This window comes from Columba livia, chromosome Z (assembly GCF_036013475.1).
Source record: "Columba livia isolate bColLiv1 breed racing homer chromosome Z, bColLiv1.pat.W.v2, whole genome shotgun sequence".
Classification (NCBI taxonomy): Eukaryota; Metazoa; Chordata; class Aves; order Columbiformes; family Columbidae; genus Columba; species Columba livia.
In genome coordinates this window covers 53,137,950-53,156,431 of record NC_088642.1, presented here as the reverse complement: position 1 = coordinate 53,156,431, position 18,482 = coordinate 53,137,950, and the positions used below count along the sequence as shown (strand labels likewise).

Here is an 18,482-nt window from a genome sequence, read left to right as displayed (position 1 = left end):
TGGACAGCTCTTTTCCCTGCCAATGTCCACAAGTGCTTCTGTTATTCTGCTTTCTTAATAAGTGCAGTATTAAAAATGTTTTCTGTAAAGCTGAACCATGAGCAGACTATTATCACAAGCTCCCTCCATTCTTCTGGCTCAAGAGAGTGCAAAGATCTTGAATGTTTGTGTATAATTATGATGAAAGACTGTAACTTTATGCAGAAAGTATTGATTTCTGTTACATCAAAATCAGTGACAATTAATTGTGTCAGAGTTGTCAAGTTTCTGGTCTTGCCAAGAACAATTTTTTCTCCATTTGGAATGAAATATAAGCATATTTTCTGAAAAAGTATGTGAGTGCATGTGTGTATGTGCCTGCTTTTCTGATCCATTTGTTAATTTATAGTATTTTGGGCAAAAAGTGTTTCAGGCAAGAAGTATTTCTCACTCCATTTTCACATAAACTGTTCAAAAATGACTGTGAAGACTGGCATTTTTCCCACACGTGACTCAGGGATGCTGTTCTGCCCCTTTTCAAAGCACCAGCGTGTCTGTGCACCCAGAACAGCAGAGTTGAGGTTGTTGAGTTGGATCGGACACCAGCTAGAACTAATGTTTGCAGCTGGACCAAGGTACACTATAGCACTGGTTTCTATTGAAAACAAAGGCACGGGCGCAACACTAAAAGGGTGTATTATATCATCATCAGATGTTTCATATTATTCCCTGACAAAATAATGCATCAGTATTTATTATGAAAACTAACTGATTTGGTCCTGTGTCAATTTTATTTGTTATCAATGCGTTTTAATTTTTGGTGGAACTTTGCCAACTTTGCCTGTTCTCCTTGCTCCAACCAAGCCCCTGAAAGCTGACTTTCACAGGCTGTCTGTGATTAGACAGTGGGGTCTCTGTAAGTGTGGTCTCATATGAGCAGCTGTATGTTTTTTCTGTAGAGGGAACTTGTCATTAAAAAACTGAGAAGATGAGTGGGTGGTACCTTGGGCTGTTTTTCTTTTAATTTGGCCCTCGTTTACTTTAGACACTATGAAGGAGTCCGCATTAGCTGATGGTGCCCACAATTCACTTGTACTGATGAAGACAGCTTGACAGCTGCATAAATCACTGCTAGATACCACTAATAGATCGCTGCATACGAATTTGTACAGGACCACCCAAGCACAGCTTGGGGGCGGCCCGCAGTCACACTAAGCTTGCACATAAGTACAGTAATGCAAATTTGCTTAACTCTTTGTTAGCACTTTGTATAGTTTTCCTTTTAAGGAAGGTATCGTTTCTCCACTTGCTCTTAGGCTACTTGCTAGACAGGTGAATAAAATTGCCAGTGTCCAGTGCCTCCCACTATCAATAGCTGTGGGCTTGAAGTAAGTTTTATTTGTTTGTTCATGTAGAGATACCAGCTTGCTTCCTCATCTTGAATTGTACAGTCTGGCAGGAGGGAGAAGGAGAGTGAAAGGGGTAGGAAAAGAGAAATGAGCTTCTAGCTCAGTATAGAGAGAAAGCTTGGGCAGGGCAAAGTGTTCATTAAATAGCTACAGTATGCTGCCTGTCTAACAGCAAGGAATTGTATCCTGCCATCTGTAATTAAAGACACAATGGAGGTCAGGACTTGGTAACATACCCGTCAAAAAGAATAATGCAAGAGCAGGAACTTGTTTCTAGTGGCTGTACGTGCAAATCTCGATGAGGAGTTTAGCTGCCACATTGAAAGCTAGAAAGCTATTGATCCACTGCCACCTCACATGAGCCAAGCCCTGGGAAGCATTAATCAATAGCAAGGTTATGTTATCGATCATGGGGCATGGGATTAGATGTTGCAATATCATCAGATGCTCTGTGTCGTCTGCAGGACTCTCCAGGGCTGCTGCATCCCCCAGCTACTGGCCCTGTGGCTTTCTGCAGTGGCAGCTGCTAATGGATTCTTGACCTTTTGGCTAATGACTATGGTATCAGCAAATTTATGGTTGTCATGTGCTCTTCTCACTTTAAAGAAATTACAGACTTGTGCTAACAGAGTTCACTTTTCTGGTATTCCCATCTCAACCTGCTGCAGTGCTAAATTCTCTGTCTTTCTTCCCAGTATAACATTAATCAGAATGCCAATATAACATCTGAAACATTTCTTCTCTATCCTCTAGTTGTTAATAGAGACAAGAGTTTGTTAGATAGGAATTTCCATATTCCACTCTAACAGCCTGATCTCTAACATGGACATACAGAGAGTCAAAACTTCATAACTGTGCATTTCTGTAATTTGCACACAATTACCATATGTGTGTACAAAATTACTATTCACAGGTGGCTTTTTACTACAAACAGCCATTTGTATGGGCAATTCCTAAGCCTGAGTGTACGGTCATGGTAACTGTAATGGGGTGTTTGTATGTGTGTCTTGTGGGAATTAAGTCGAAATCACAAACAAGTATTGTGCAACTCTTATGAGGGGGTCAGCAAGGGAATTATTCCACATTTCTTTTTTTTTTCCTCTGGTGACCTTTATTTTTTTGCCATATCTGTTTCCATGCTACTGTGTGGAAGTTGGCTGTCTGTGTCATGTTGTTCGATTTGACCCATTTTTGGCATCTGAAAGCCAACTAAAATCTCCTTTGGGACAAGCACGCTTGGCATCATGGTGCCATACCCACAAAGGCTCAGTCTGAAAGAGAGGAGTGACATGGACAGAAGACAACCTGCAAGAACTGACATGCTTGTTCACACCTGTCAAAAAAAAAAAAAGAAAGAAAAGGAAAAGGAATTTGAGCAAATATTCACACTTACCTAAAACTTTTTCCTGTTTAAAAGAAGTCTTTGTTTTCCAGTCAGACACCTGCAATAATACTTTCTGACTTGGAATCACTCATATTCCAGTACTGGATATGATATAGTATGTATAATGACATTGACCATCAGCAAATAGGAGACCTGTAAATGAGTTTTAATTGCAGGTAGAAAGACTCCAGAAGTGTCTACAGCAGTGAACTGAACAGACAGACAAACTTCAACATAAAGGTCATCTAGTGTATGTTTCTTGGCAATAGTCTAATGAGTTACATGTACTGACAGCTATTTTTCATAATATGCCAAAGCTCAGCATCACACCTTGCACAATCATGAAAGCACAAGTGGTTTTGATAAGTCTAAAAGGCCTTCATCAGTTTTAAGTATTTGCTGCATTCCTGCACTCAATTACATATTCTGAGAAACTGGCAAATGAGTGTAGCTACAAAGGATAGCAGGGGCGCTCAATGGGGTGGTAACAAATGCCATGCCAGCTCTCGGATTACATTTATTGACTTCGTACCTCTAAAGTAAAGAAAAACCTTTATTGAAAAAGAAAAAGAAAAAAGAAAAAAGAAAAAAAAGAGACAAAAACATATTCTTGTGCACATCTGGTTTGATTTTATTTCTTTAAATTTAGATTTGTTTTCCTCCTTCACTCACAGGAAATATATTTAGGAACAATGTTCATCTTGGAATGGCATGTAGTGGTATGGCATGCTGACACTTTTTGAAATCTGTTTACTTTCTACCAGTCAACAGTTGCTAAAATGTTCCTGGAATGAACAGTGGTTTTTTATCCCTGGAGTGTTCAGACCTTTGCATCCAATTATAGTACTTTCTTACGCTCACGATTAACCTCCAAACTGCCTTGATGGCTGGAACACCCATTAACAGCAGCGGGAGGGGGAGAAATCTTAAATTAACTTGTGCACTGCAATGCCAGGTTCCTCAAGACTGCCTTAGTCTTTTCCTGCCTCTGGTTTCTGGTGCTGTGCTCAGAGGGGCTGGGCTGCCCTGGGAACTGGCAATGCCAGGCTGTCTCTGCGAGATGCCACACTCCTGTGCTGGTGCCCTTCCTGCTGGTGGCTGACAATGCTCTCACGCTATTATAAGAAGGCATTTCTTGGCTTCAACAGCAAAGCTGTTGTCTTTTTTGGTATGCACCAAGATGGTATAGAGGGTAATTTTACATCATTTTCTTTCTGGCATTTCTTGCCTAACACAAAAGACTCGGACAAACAGCAGTAAGTTTGGGTTCTCTGCTGCACCATTTATAAAGAAAACGTTGCCTCTCAGCTCCAGAGCTATTACCTGGCTTGAGAACTTTGGTCATAGCATTCGTTGTGGGATATGGTGGTCTCAGTTAAAAGGTAGACTCTTGGCCATGCTTAGGTAGGAAGTCCCTGTCCTCCAAAGGCCACAGCAGGGCCTAGGTGGGACAGTGATGTTGGGAAGAGATCATGAGTTGCCCCTTCAGGGGACCACAGAGGGAGCCAACCCACAGGGCTGGTTTCTACAGCTGCTAGGGTGGTTGTTTAGTCTGTCTGAGCTTATGGCCTTGGGGTTTCACTAGTGACCCTGTTCAGACCCTTGTGTCAGTGTTGATACCCTTCCCACCACTTGAGAAGGCTTGCTGGGAGATCATGACCCCATCAGTGCAGTGGCACAGGCGTGGACAATGAGAGATAGGGCAGGCACCAAGCCTTTTAATATGTGTTGCTTGTGCTGCCCATCTCAAAGAAGCTTTGTCAGTTACCCCTAAAATGGGTTATGCAGGCAAACCTGGGTCTTGCTAGACATGAAAGAGTGTCAGTAACATTAACAACAATAAGAAGTTTGCATTATGACTTGTGTGAGTGTGAGCTGGTCCTGGAGCTGTACAAATGCTCCAAAAACTCTGGGTGTTAGGTCTGTACCATGGAAAGTCTGTTTCCACCAGGACATCAGGAAAGATACTGTTCAGTCTAGAAAGGCTGTTTCAGGACTATCCTCAACTATGTGTTACTGTATAGGGCAAACAGGCCTTGTACCCTTTCTGAGCTGAATGATGATGAGGAAAGAATTTTTTGTCAGGAAGAATGGTGTCAGCAACAGTCAACAAATACTGAGCAGACTAATCAACACTTAAGCCATTTATATGCATTCCGAGTCTTTAAAATTATTTATTATTTTGTGCTACTTGCCAGTAACTCCTATGGACAATTCTTCGCCTCCCTGTCTTTTACGAATTGATGCTAGGGATGATGCTGAGCTGTGTTCATCACCATTTTTTTTTTAAAGTTATCCTGTGGTCACACATAATCATGTCATATGACATGTCTCTATTTCCTGATTGGACAACGGTATTTAAATTTATGAAGTCAGTTGTGTTTACCAGTGGAAGTATCAAAGTCCACAACCATTTCCCAATTTCCACACAGAAATCGATGGCATCACCAGCACTCTCCCAGGACAGTTTAGTAGCACACCTGAGACCATCAAAGAACAAGGCACTCATTGCAGGTCTAAGGTGGCTTCTGCATTTTAATTTGAGTTAATGTTCCTGGAAAGTTTTTGAACTTGAGTCCCATGGCTATCCAGAGCTGCCACTGCCTGCCAGGGTGAGTGTTAGGATCCGCCTGGCTGCATTCTGTCAAATGGTTGTTTAATGAGGCAGCCCAGCAGCTGCTCTGGGTTGCTGTGTTTCCAGATGCATTGTTTTGGTGTGAGGATTACTGTGTTCCAGTAATTTAAATTATGCGGTGATCAGAAACACTACTTAAGCTCTATGAGTACAAAAGCAATGGCCTGATTAACTGAGCAATAATTGGAAATTTTAACTCACAGCATCTTTACAAACAACCTTTGCCAACAAGGTGACTACAAAGGACTAGTTGCAGTCCTCCATTCCCACCTAATGGTTCACCCTTGAAAAAATAGAGGGGAGAAAACAACTTGACTCTGGCAACTTGTTTTATCTATCAAGAAACTAGGTGTTTTTTAAATAATTTTTGAGAAGCTAATGATAAAGTAGCAAATATTGAAAAGTTATTAACTGTACAACAAGTTGGATCCACTTAACAGCCTCTTTAATACGTGCTTTTAAAGGTTTCTTTGTAACAAAACGAAGAAATGAGAAAATTAGCATTAATATGATCTGAGTAAAGGCTCTTATTTTCTTTTAATTCTTTTTGGTTTGTCTTTCTTTGTCATTAAAGCTCAGCTAATCTCTCGTATCTTGGAGCCAATTCCTACTGACAGGGTGGAAGGAATAAAAAACTCCCACTGTCTTGGTGATAAGTTATCTAAAGAAAGATCACCCGTTACACAAACTTTCTCTGTTCATCCTTCTCGGATGTTTTGAGCTTTAGGGAGGATTAAAAGGGAAGAAAGACGAAGAAGAATACATGCTAAAACTTTAAAGTGCCCTTTGGGAAGGTATGTAGCTAAGTAAATTAGCCTTATTCTCCTCTCACTTACACTAATGTAACCCCAAAAGAAGTACACAGTATTAAAGAGAACAGCATCAATGTAAAGCCAGGATAAGGGAGAGAAAAATCAGTCCCAAGCTGCTTTTAAATACATTGGAGTCGCACTTAAATGGCTCAAGCTTTTCACAGATTGTTTTATATGACTGCTGCACACCCTTCAACCTGAGCACATAGGAACACTGGAATTGAAAGATGGAGCCAAATTCTAAAGCTAAAACTTGTGAATGCTGCAGAAGTACCGATATGAGGTTTGCTGCTGGACCTCAGTCACATCGTGGCACTAGCCAGGTTTCAAGGTCCAAATACGTTTGTATGTTAAGGAGAGTGCAACCATAAGAGTGATCAAACTTTTTAGCTTGGACTTACTTATGTTTCATATGTAATTTTATCAGTGAACTTTCCAAAGCCTGTGTTGATACTTCAGCTGGAGCACATTGGTATAATAGTACTGACGCCACTGGAAGTTCATAAGTCAACCCAGCCTCACATAGACAAATTGTTACTGTTTTCCAAATGAGGATTTTACTTGAGCAAATTGATAACTTTGAAATACTTTATGAGGAAACAACTAGAAATATCTAGAAGCTGAAGGGTTCATTTTGTCAAATATTTTTTGACCTTGTTTACGGCTTTTGTGTCTTGTAAATTCCTATCAATTTTACTGAAATTCCACTGAAAACATACTTCAGCTGGTTATGATGTTGACTGTCTCTGCATGATCCGAAGTCCACTTGCAACAAGGGCCCAAAAGCTGTGCAAACCTTAGAAGTGCTTCCAGCAAGTCCAGAGTTTTCTAAAATAACATCTTATATGTGTTGTTAGCAATATCTCATTCTGCTAGAGGAAGAAAGTCTAGGATTCAAAATAGTTCTAAGATGAAAGGGTTGGTAAACAACTACCAAAAGGGTGAATTGTATAGCCTGTACACCTAACTGTAGGTAGGTATTTCTGAGAAATGGTGAAAATTTTAGAGATACTACAGAAAAGTAGTTTGAATTCTGTGCGCAAGTCCTCCAACGCACTCAGACCTCCCTGTGTGGATTCCCTGTTACTGAGAACTATATGGAAAAATTTTCTTGGACTCTGTTTTCCTCCAGTGCTGCATAAAGGGTGGTGTCTAATATCTTCCAAATTAAATAACAAGTTTGGTGTCCAAATGTTATGTCCAAAACCCACGTCCAACGCAATCCAGAGGAAGCTGGATCATCTTCAGAAGTGGTTAAAGGGATGAAGCCAAAGCTGACAACATCAAAGGCATGCTCTGATTCTCTCACTTATCTGGGTGAAAGGATGATATTGGATCTTGGGAAGTCTCTTCTCCTTGAGGATACATTCTCATGCCCTCCTGTAAACATCTGATACTTGTGCTGTAGCTGAGGAACTCATCGACTGCAAGAGGTCAGATGACCGCCAAGGAGTTCATTATAGAGCTGGAATCTTCTGCGTTGTGGTAAGGAAGGAACATATTGTTATCATTAGATTATTTGAACAAAGGGAATATCTGACTCACTCTCAAACTGGTGTTACTTGTATTTACAGCTTTCTTGTCCTTACTGACCTCTGAATTTCAGGAAGCAGCATGAAAAGTAAAATGACTCATTAAAAATAAGTGCTGTAACTTAACCTTTTAAGCTAATTACATTCAGGAATCAAGAACTTGCAATAAGGATGATGGTGGGACCGAAGGAGCCCTGAATAAATCTTGAAAATTGAATGTCAAAAGCGATACTCAGCAAGTTAGGCTAAAATCCATAATGATAACAATAAAAACCTGAGAAATACCTGATATTGCTGGAAGGAGTCTTTCCTGCAGTTTCTGGACCTGAATGGTAAAAAGAGAGAAGAAAGAGGCATTTATTACCTAAGTTTTGCCACAAGTACTTTGGCCACACAGAGGCAGCCAGCTCCAGACAGTACCCCAGGAAGGCGCTCCTGGTGCAAAAAACATCTTAGAAATCTGGGAGACAAACTCCTCAACAGCAAGGAGTATAAGCTGAACTTTCTCATGAGAAAACAAAACTCCTTCTGTGCTTCCATGGACGCGCAGTTTCAAGATGGTGTGGATGGTTACTAGCTCACCAGGCATGTAAACAGCAGTCATGGGGATTCTAGCCTTTCCTTGTGCACTCAGAGGAGTGTCTGCATGTGGGCTGTGTTGGTGACAAAGGGTTTGCCTTACTGCAATGCTAGAAAGAGAAAGGATTTCTTTTAGCAAATGACACCATATCTATCAGTTTCTACACAACTGGTCCCAGTTGCGGCTTGCAGAAACACCTGAGGTCTGTCACCTTCCGGACCTGCTCAGGCTCTCCGATAACACTAGTGGAGCTTTTACAGTGCCTGCGCTCTACCCTACAGCATCTTGCACACCAGGGTGTCTCAAAGAGCAACACAAACCAAACCCATCCTGTTTTTTTATAGTTTCTTGAGACCCTGTCACATCCACATGACTGACCATGGAAAAGAGGGATGACTGTGCCCAGGTGCTCCATGCAACTTGGTGAGTAATGAGAATGAATCACCTGAATCACCTAACTTATCATTATCACCATTATCAGTTAGTCACTTCAGCCAGCTGATTGCCCCTGGTCAGTCCCCTCACCTCAATAAAGCATGGCAGAGGTTCCATGGCTCTGATGGACCTTGTATTGTGTCCAGAATAGCTATCCAGATTCCATGTGTTTTCTATTATCCTTCTGTTTGTTAAAACAAAAACAAAACAACAACACCACCACCACAAAAAAGACACCCCCAAAACCAAACCAACAACAAAAACCACAAAAAAATCCACAACGAAAACAAAAACCAAACAGAAAAAAAAAAGACCTTTAATATTTAACAGACATAATGTTTTATGGTTTTTATCAAGCATAAACTTTACCAGGAGCACTCTGTGATTGTATTTTAGGAGCATTTTAACTGCAATGAATAGCCTAGATGTAAATTGTTTTTTGAAAAATACTCCCTGCTGTACCATGCTGCTTCCTGGAAATAATACCATGCTGAGATACCAATTCAATGTTGCTTGAGAGAAAAGAGTGCTGAATCATCCCCTCCAATCACATTCTATTTCTGATCCAGAAGATAAAAGATTTTGTTTCATAAAAAATAGTATTTCATATGCTTAAATGTTATATCTCTTAATCAATTCCATCTCACTGGCTCAGATGCCAGAAGAAAAGGAGGACACAGGATCGATCCTTTTTTTCTGAAAAGATAAACCAGTCTTTGATTGAAAAATAGATTTATGAGCAAATACAAACACTATCTCCTTTCTCCTGACATGGGATTTCATTGTTTCTCGGTGAATCTCTACCAGAGTTATGTACTTACTTCATGTGCCAAGCTGCAAATGTATCTTTAGTGTGTGTACTCCTAAAGAAGAAGATTTTGGGAGCTTCATATTTTCATCACACGCAAATCCTGACAGCAGAAAAGAATGATCTTCCTGAAACCAGAGAGTATGGGTGAAATTAAGCTACATTTGGAAAATGCTGATTCAGGAATGCATTATAAAAATTAAGTAATACCACAAGAATCATCTTGCCCAGTGACAAAAACACATGAAGCCCAACTCCATGAAGTCTGAGCAAAGCCTAAAGCATCCTAGGATTCAAAAGGCCATGGGTTACCTCTTGTGGCATCACTTGTCATTAGGAGCCCCATTCACTGAGATTGAGACTTGGGATAAATGAATGGCCTCCCTTCTCTGAGGGTACAGTTAAGGTGGCTGCTCTGAAAACTGGCGGCATGGTGCCTACACAATTCTGTAATACAATCTTATACTGACAAGTTTTATAGATATAAAAGTTGTCTCAGCCTTTTTCAGCCATGCAAGGACTTGTTTTTTGGTTTTGTGTTTTGTTTTGTTTTGTTTTTTTACTGTCTGTGAGAAAAAAGGCAGAGAAGAAAGCTCCTAGGTAAACAGGTAGTGGGCAGGGCTTTCTGAGATTGCTGTAATTAGAAAAGCCTAAATGATCCTAATCAGATTTAAGAAAATTACATGCAGCAAGGAGCTTAGCAAAGTAAACCAACTCTCTTGTTTTCCACTGGCAAAAATGATGAGTGGCAGCACAAGACTTCATTTCCTTTGCACTTGTTCCTAATCCTTTGTTTAGGAAGCCTCCATTGTTGTGAGTAGGGTTTCTTTAGCTCCATCAAAGCAAAACTGCTCTTCAGCCTGATTCCACCTGTTTAATATATTTGGTGTGGGAATAAAAGCTGCCAAATGAGAGACTGTGGGGTTTTAAGGAGCCATGCATTTTCATAAGATTTTTTTCCGTTGTGATGTCATTGTGAGGTTTATTCTCTGCTTGGGTTTCACTGCCAAGCAACTTTAAGACTTTTTCTGCAGTCCTTTAGCACAGGAACCGGAGACTTCTTTGATCTGTTTCACAGAAAATTTAGAAATTTTAGCTAAATTTTTTATGCTTATTGTTGGCAATTAATAAGGGAAAGAAAATTAGAGTGGCAAAATTATGAACCTTTGTAGCTGCAAAACTCTGCGGTGACAGTACTGCTTATAGGTACTATAGTGAGATGCATACTAAGGCTGCAGTTTTTCACCACATTCCTTTTTTCCACACAAGGTGTAATACTTCCCTGACAGTTATTTATTTTGAAACCACTCTTTTGAACAAGTAATCACTTTTAAACCATGCCTGTAGTCTGCTAATAGCTATTTAACACCACCTGTGCAATCACTCCAGGAATCTGTCACTCTTGACACTAGAAAGTACAAAACAATAAGATCATAAAACTTCCTCAGGCATAGGTCCCACACTGCTCCCAGTCTCACCCTTGCAAATCTGGACTAAGATCATTGATAACAATGGGACTGCTATGAACTGACCTCAGAGTAATTGAGAGCAGTGTCTGCAAGGCATAATAAAGTTCCCCCATATTTCACATCAGGATAGAGGTGCAGTGAGGCTGATCAACTCTAAGAGCAACATTGTTCTGTATTCCCTCTTGTGAGGGTGCAGTTAGCTTGACGTCACATTTTTAGGGCTACATTAACTGATTTTCTTTGGAGAAGTTAGTACAGCACTTTCTTATTTCTACACAAACTACAGATCCTACTTAAGGCAGGGGGAACTTTCCATTTTACTTTCTGGGGATCATGACTGGATTCCTGTTGCTTGCTCCTGTGAGATGCTGAACACCTCTTTTGAATTGTGCAGAAGTTATTGAACATCTGTCAGAAGGTGTTTAGCACTTTGGGGAGACTGAGCCGATGTGCATCTCTTTCCCCTCCTAATAAGCTCCTGTTGCAAGTAACTGTACACTTCACTTCTGGGTGGACAAAGGTTCCAGTGTTCAGCGTACCTCATCTAGGTGACCAGCTCTTTGAAAATGGCAATTGATTTAAAAGGTACAATTCTCTCTAACTTGTAAATAGCTTAAGATGCAGATGAACCTGCAGAAATTTCAGTGTGTTTCCCTTTTATTTATTTATTTTTTTTTCTTTTGAAAGAGGAGCTTCATAATCATAAGGGTTTTGTTACTCACAGGGGGCACATTCCGACTCCTGTCTGTAAAAAAGCCTGATGGCCTAATGTCAAAAATGTGCCTGTAAACAACTAATGCCTCACTACTCATGCCCTTGCTGTACATGTTCTGCGTGAAAGGTGTACACAACTGATTCTTCCAGGCTTGCTTCAACACTTACTGACTGGGCTTTCATACCAATGTAAATCACTGGTGTATGGGAGTCTGTACAGATGAGTGAGAAAACAGTATAACTAAAGAAGGAGACAGCATTTACTAACTTATATTGCCATTTCAGGTTAGATTTAAATCATTGTTTCAGCTGGGAATGTTCATCAAATTGCAATGCCAGATCCCAATAACTGTTGTTATTTAAGACGACAATTCAGATTAAATACTGAAATTACTATGTGTTTGTTTGTGTGTTTCTAATATTAATACAGTTATGAATTTTTCATATTCAGACAGTCTTTCCTGGATAAGGTTTGAGATACAATTCTTTTCCCAAACATTTTGTTCCATGGCTTTATTTGGTGCTATTTCAAGAGGAACTCTCAGCCTGAAATAATTTGGGCTTTTCCACAAGGTGAGACTTTGGTTTTCTAGGCCAAGAGAGCCTATATATTGAGGTGGACTGGGATACAGCAGTGCTGTGGTGGACAGTGTGCCTGTTATGCAGAATCCTGGTTAAGTGAGCATGAGGCACAAGAGACGCAAGAACTATGAGGCATAGGTTTTGAGCCATTTTGTCCTCTGCACAGAGAGTTTGTCCTGGATTTTCCTCTTATTCTTTCCAGTGCTTGAAATAACCGTATAATTAGGCTGATTTTCCCCTCCCTCTTCTGAAGTGACTAACAAGATTGCATTTGTCTAGCAATGCAAATTTTGAGTCCTTCTGTCTTCCAACATCCTATCACAGTATGCTTTCCCATAACACATTGCTCAGTGCTTCATCCATCTATCTCCACGTTGCTCAGGCCCACCTGTTTAATAAGCATCTCCAGGTTTTCTTCTACATCATGTAATGTTCCTAAAACCAGTTCTCAGACACAGTCCCTACTCATTTGTTGTCTGATGTCTCTTAGAAGCCTTTGATGCTTGTCAAAAACTTCACTGATTTGTACAGACTATTCCTTCACTGCTCATGTCTGTCTATCTCCAAATGGCAATTTCCTGGGGCAGGAACTAAACTTTCTTCAGTAAAGAGGCTAATATAGCAGCTTGTATCACTGCTTGAAAAATAAATGCCATGTTTCAGCCCTGAGTGCTAGTTTGAGATGACAAGCTCAACAGTCATCCATTTCCATGGACATAACTAATTTTCAGGAGATTCAGATTTCTCACTTTTCAGTTTTATCCCAGTTTTATCAGTTTTTTTGTTATGATTTCTCACCATCGTCCCCATGGGTGTTTGTAACAAGATCCTACATCAACAGAAAAGGAAGAATAAAGGAGAGTTTGTTCCTTAAATGCCATTGCTAATTTTGAACATTTCCTTCTATTTAAAATATTTGTTTTATGAACAAAACTCAGTCTGTCTAAATCCTAGTTTTCTCCCTCAGGGATTTCATTGCAAGCTTGGTGTTTTCAGAGTTTGGAGAGCTCCAGATTGTACCTGGACATCAGATGAACCTCACCTGGGGTAGGGGCTGCTTGCAGGTGCAGTGTGTTCAACCGCTCCCCGCTCTTTTACTAACTGTTTTGTGTGCCTGGGCTGTGAAGTCCTCCTGGAATGAATGGTCCAGATAACACCTCTGGTTTCATTGTAACACTGAATAAATACAATTCAAAACAGCATGGGAAGCCTGTGCTTCTTATCTGCTAAATGTTTTATGAAAGGCAACATAATCAGATAAACAAGCAAACCATCAACCCAGTTAGTAAATTAAACTCAGACTGTGTTAAAATATTAAGGGTAAAATAAATGTTTAAAAGGGGCAAGAAATGCAGGATTAAGGTGACCTTCCATCTCGTGCTAGTCCTGCTATGCAGAGCGACACTTCACCTGGGAAGTGACTTCTGTGGAAGGGTCTTCGGGACAGGTTTTCACCTTTAACTCCAGATTTCCTGGCTCTTGTCATTTTAAAGCCAGTGTATATGACGGTTTGGAATCCTGTTTTTTCCTCCTAGTTTGCAAATGTGAGGTTAGAATTATTTATGCAGCTTTTCCTTACAAATCCTGACAGATGCAAACTGTGCCATACACTGAGCATCTAAATCAAGCTCAGTACACACTAGCCCAACAGTGTTTATGCTGCCAATTAAAGGCATCACTTTTTTGAATTATATAGGGAGTGAAATGATCTCTGACAGCTGTGAATTGCAGAAAAAGGGCTCTATTGTTCAAAGAACTGCCTTTAATATAGAGAAACCCTTGCTAAACTTTTGATTCCCAAGTATGGCAAACATTAATTGGCCATAAACTTAACAAGAACTGGTTCACTCATTCCACAACTTTTGCTCCACTCCCCCACTTTCCTTCTCATTACATCCCATTAGCCTCTCCTAGCAAGTGCTTAACTCAGAAACACCCCACCCCCCACATTCCCATGTTTCCATCTTTATGCCTTCAGCGTTCTCATACTATTTTATTTAGCTCTTTCAGCAGTGCTTCCTCTGCCAGATGACTTCTACAAAAAACCGGCTGGCTGAGTACAGGCAGCCTGGCAAACTCTCATGGTTTTGTCCTCAGTCTTGTGCTCTGTTGCTGTGTTTCTTAAAATCCAAATCCCAGAGATGTTTTAAGAGGCAAGAAGCTCATATTTCACTCCTTTGAGTGTAGCTTTCCAGTCTTTACAGTTTCAGAGAAAAGATTTAAAATGTTACCTGAGCACTTCCTAGAAAAAACAAAATGTGAAAGAGAACCAAAAGGTATTGCTTTCTTTAAATTTCATATTCTTTAAGCTGATCCCATGATTTTTGGGTTCGGATTTATAAAAGGAATAACGATCTTGCACTAGACTGAAACTACACATGTAAATCTTTACCACCTGGTATTTGCCTAGTGTGCTACACAGGAGAAGATAATCACAGGTTTTCATAATCACAGATAAATCCACTTCAGAATTCTCCTTATTCTAATCAACTTTGCATTTTACAGGCAAACAGGAGACTTATGAAGTAAAAGAGATATTTTAAATAAATAGCTTAAAAAATCTAACAACACTCCTTTCTTGGCTTTTCAGCAGGACTTTTGATTTTTTTTAGGCTCGTAAAGGTCTAGGAAGTGTATAGAGAAATTGAGAATAAAAAACTGGAAAACAGTACAAATACCAGAAAATCCTACATACTGTTATTTTGAGTAGAGATGTGAGAATTATGCTAATTTTATGAATGATAAATAGTCTCTCTGATTAATTTTGTGCGTATAGAAAGAGTTGCAACATGTTCTGGGTTGGTTCTTCTTGTGGATTCACAGTTTGTACGTGTTTTAAGACAATCAGTTAAAATCAGGGTTATTTGTGATAGCTGCTGTGCAGACTCCTGCTACTTGTCGGGCCCCTTCTGGGTGAACTATCCAACAGAGCAGCAGCAGGAGGGATTGAATTACATGCCTGAGGCCACAGAGATGGGGACAGTTCTCCATCTCTGGTTTCTCAGCCCCTCCTGTTAACAGCTGAATGAAGTCGTGTCTCTGTTTCTCTGCCATTCTTGTCATATTTTCTTTTCCTGTGTCACCATCCTGTCTTGTAGAAAGTTTGCAGTGCTGCATTTTTAGGCAGCCACCTCCTGTGGTTGGGACTAAGCTTCTACAATACTCTGGTTTTCGGTTGCTGATCCTACCAATAATATCTGCCCTGTGAACAGAGGAAGCGCTGCTCTTAATGTCTTTGTGTTGATGAGAAGCATGTATATATCCTGCCCAAAGCTTTCCTTTTCATATCTGTTCAGGGCTGAAGATATTGAAGAGCAAGGGATTTTTTACAGAAAAAAAAAAAAAAAAAAGATGAAAAATAGTCAGAGGTTCAAAAAGTTGCAAATCAGTTAGGAGCAAATATGAGCAAAACGCAGATGATGCTAACTAATATTGCATCTATTTCTTGTTAGACTGGAATTGAGATATTTTAACCTATTGCCCAGTGTTTGTGACTCATTACCAAGTTGTCTGTGAAGAGTTCATGTGGTGTTACATCTGTGCGGAGCAAACACAGCGCTCTTTGTCTCATCTCAGATTACTTATAATTAATAATTAGGTGCCAGAATCTACTGCTGTGATCTATGGCTCTTCAGCATATCAACAAAAGCAATGCAAGTGTGATAGTTAAAACAATGGTGTGGGTTAGAATTTGGCAGACATTTTTATTTTTGACCCCTGAGGCAGGATAATAAACAGTTTATGTTAGTAATTTCCTTGTACAAAGATTGACACACATTTGACTTGAAGGCCTTTAATAGTGGCTATTATTCTCATATTCATAAATGTTTGGATTTGTGTTGTATTTATGAAATTATTGCACCTTATGTTGATTTCTCAAAGAAATCATTATGGTCTAGTGACCAGACATTAAGTAAGGGTACATTTGTTTGTCTGTCATTATGAATAAGAAATTAATGTGCAGATGGAAATTAATGTGCAGATGATGGATATAAAGGCAGAAAATTATTTTATTCCCTGTCCTAAATATAGAGAATTCAATTATACAGGAATTAATGTATGGCAGACATTGCTTTATGGTAATTATTAATAAAAATTGCTACTTGATGCAATGAATGACCTAATGATGAAGTAATGGTTAAAGAGACTTTGTTGTGTTTGGAAATCAGGGTTATTATACATGTTATTCAAATAACAACTAGGTCAGGCTTATAGGCTAGTGCATTCTTGTTTTCCACACACCAAAAAATCTCTCTTTCATAATGTTAAGAGATGATGTTGATAAGAAAAACAGGAAACCTTTTTCTTCCTCCCTCCAGTCCTATAACATACCACATGGAATGCAAAGTACTATCTCTTTGGCCTGAAAAATAAAATAAGTACAAGAAAAAACAAATGAAATAAGTACAAGAAAAAACAAATAAAATCGAGATAGTCTCCTATTAGGAACCACATAAGTTGCAAGTCAAACTATGGCAGGTAATTGTGAATCGGCAGCCTATCTGTTGTCTGGCTGTTGAACGGATTGCGCAGCAGTGAATAAGTCTTTGTATTGTTAAATGCAATACTTCTCATACCAAGTTAATTTGCATCAGTGAAAAGTGAATACCTTTCCTTGTTAAGACTGGAAGTCCAGCTTGGGCAAGGACACCTTCCACTAAACCAGGTTGCTCAAAGCCTCATCCAACCTGGCCTTGAACATTTCCAGTGATGGGGCATCCGCAGCTTCTCTGAGCAGCCTGTTCCAGTGCCTCACCACCCTCATGGTGAAGAATTTCTTCCTTATGCTAACCTAAATCTACTCTCTTTTGGTTTAAAGCCATTACCCCTTGTCCTGTTACTACAGGCCATTATAAAAAGTCCCTTTTCAGCTTTCTTGTAGGCTTTCGGTGCATCCAAGGATAGGGTTGGCTTTCTGGGCTGCAAGCACACATTGCTGGGTCTTGTTGAGCTTCTCATCAACTAACAGCTCGAAGGCCTTCTCCTCAAGGCTGCTCTCAATCCGTTCTCTGCCCAGTCTGTATTTGCACTTTGGTTTGCCCTGACCTGTGTGTCACATCTTACACTTGGCTTTGTTGAACTTCTTGCATGGGCTCACCTCTCGAGCTTGTCAAGGTCTCCCTGGATGACATCTCCTTCCTCAGGTATGTCAGTCATACCACCCAGCTTGGTGTTGTCTGCAAACTTGCTGAAGGTGTGCTCAGTCCCACTGCCTGTACCACTGACAAAGATGTTAAACAGCACTGGTCCCAATACTTACCCCTTAGGAATGCCACTCAACACTGGTCTCTGCTTGGACATCAAGCCGTCGACCACAACTGTTCGAGTGCAACCATCCAGTCAACTCCTTATCCACCGAAGTGTCCACCCATCAAATCCCTGTCTCTCCAATTGAGAGGCAAGGATGTCATGTTGGACACTATCAAATGCTTGCACAGTCCAGGAACATAACATCAGTTGTTCTTCCATTATCTACCAATGCTGTAACCCCATCAAGAAGGTCATCAAATTTGTAAGGCATGATTTGCCCTTAATGAGGCCATGTTGGGTGTCACCAGTCACCTCCTAATTTTCCATGTTCCTTAGCATAGTTTTGAGCAGGATCTGCTCCATGATCTTGCTGGGCATAGAGTTGAGACTGGCCATCCTATAGTTCCCTGGGTCTTCCTTTTTTACCTTTTTAATAATGGGGGTTATGTTTCCCCTTTTCCAGTCAGTGGGATCTTGACCAGACTGCCACAACTTCTCAGATATGATGGACAGTGGCTTAGCAACCTTATCTGCCACTTCCCTCAGGACCCACGGATGCACCTCATCAGGTCCCATGGACGTGTGCACCTTCAGGTTTCTTAGGTGGTCTCAAACCTCGTCTTCTCCTACAGTGGTTGGTTCTTCATCTCCCAGTCCCTGCCTTTGCCTTCTGTAACTTGGGTGTGTGGCCAGAGCACTCACTGGTGAAGACTGAGGCAAAACTGTCGTTGAGTACCTCAGCTTTCCCAGGTAACTTGGTCTCCCATTTCCTTCTGGACAGGGTCCACATTTTATGTAGTCTTCCTTTATCACTGATGTACCTACAGCAGCTTTTCTGTTACCTTTGATATCCTTGGCCAGATTTAATTCTATCAGGGCTTTAGTTTTTCTAA

General features: G+C 40.3%; 2 long non-coding RNA genes across 9 annotated transcripts in view; one reads left to right on the top strand and one right to left on the bottom strand.

Moving 5' to 3' along the window:
* LOC110363009 (uncharacterized) overlaps positions 1-18,482 on the top strand; it is a 68,046-nt gene that overhangs the window by 30,413 nt on the left and 19,151 nt on the right. For 7 of the 8 annotated variants that reach the window (XR_010468944.1, XR_010468946.1, XR_010468949.1 and 4 more), the window contains one exon: positions 8,676-8,754. The exons of the other annotated variant lie outside the window; for it this stretch is intronic. This is a non-coding gene — a long non-coding RNA (uncharacterized LOC110363009). The remainder of the gene's footprint in view (positions 1-8,675; positions 8,755-18,482) is intronic. 8 annotated transcript variants of the gene reach the window in all.
* LOC110363003 (uncharacterized) overlaps positions 2,522-18,482 on the bottom strand; it is a 35,185-nt gene continuing 19,224 nt past the window's right edge. Inside the window, exons 2-3 of the long non-coding RNA XR_010468951.1 lie at positions 8,037-8,076; positions 2,522-7,694 (exon numbers count right to left, since the gene is read on the bottom strand). This is a non-coding gene — a long non-coding RNA (uncharacterized LOC110363003). The remainder of the gene's footprint in view (positions 7,695-8,036; positions 8,077-18,482) is intronic.